The sequence below is a fragment of the Etheostoma spectabile genome, chromosome 10 (genome assembly GCF_008692095.1).
Source record: "Etheostoma spectabile isolate EspeVRDwgs_2016 chromosome 10, UIUC_Espe_1.0, whole genome shotgun sequence".
Taxonomy (NCBI): domain Eukaryota; kingdom Metazoa; phylum Chordata; class Actinopteri; order Perciformes; family Percidae; genus Etheostoma; species Etheostoma spectabile.
The window spans coordinates 25,450,115-25,450,735 of NC_045742.1; the positions used below are offsets into that span (position 1 = coordinate 25,450,115).

At 40.1% G+C, this 621-nt stretch overlaps 1 protein-coding gene across 4 annotated transcripts in view; it reads left to right on the forward strand.

Moving 5' to 3' along the window:
• The window catches only part of LOC116696462 (stromal membrane-associated protein 1), a 226,517-nt gene that overhangs the window by 61,044 nt on the left and 164,852 nt on the right, over positions 1-621 (forward strand). The window lies entirely within an intron of this gene.

The window sequence follows — 621 nt, forward strand, 5'->3', positions numbered from 1 at the left end:
CGCTACAACTGTGTGGGTGTGTGGGTGTGTGGGTGTATGGGTGTGTGTGTGGGCATGTGAGAAGCTCCTTTGACACCATTCTTTCTGTGCAGCTGTGAGACTTATTATGACCTTGGCTGGCAGCATCTACTGAAGCAAAGAGTACTCTGCGGTAGAGGAGAAAGTCATTGTCCCTCTAATCCAGGGGTCTTTAATGGTTTTTAGGCTAAAGACCCCTAACTCGTACTAAGAGAGACGAGCAGGGAACCCCTACTACGAATGTTGTATAAAATGGAGATGCATGATCAACGGGGCCTACAGTCCCATGTATACACATGCCTTTTATGGTGCCTTACAATACTAAGCTATTATAATAATTACTTATCATGTTTAAATGTCAAACATACATGTAGCAGAGTGAGTCCTTAAGCTTACTGTATCTGTGGATGGCTGCCGTTGTGGCTACTTTGCTGATAATCTGTTGGATTCATGTTAATGAATATTTTCAGACATATTTTAATTTTGGGGTAAAAACGTTCAAAAAGTATTAACCTTTGTATTATCTTCACTTTTGAGACCCTCTTGTATCCCTCGGGACAAATTAACCTTTATTTGGGTTTTAAAAACAATTCTGAAATAAAA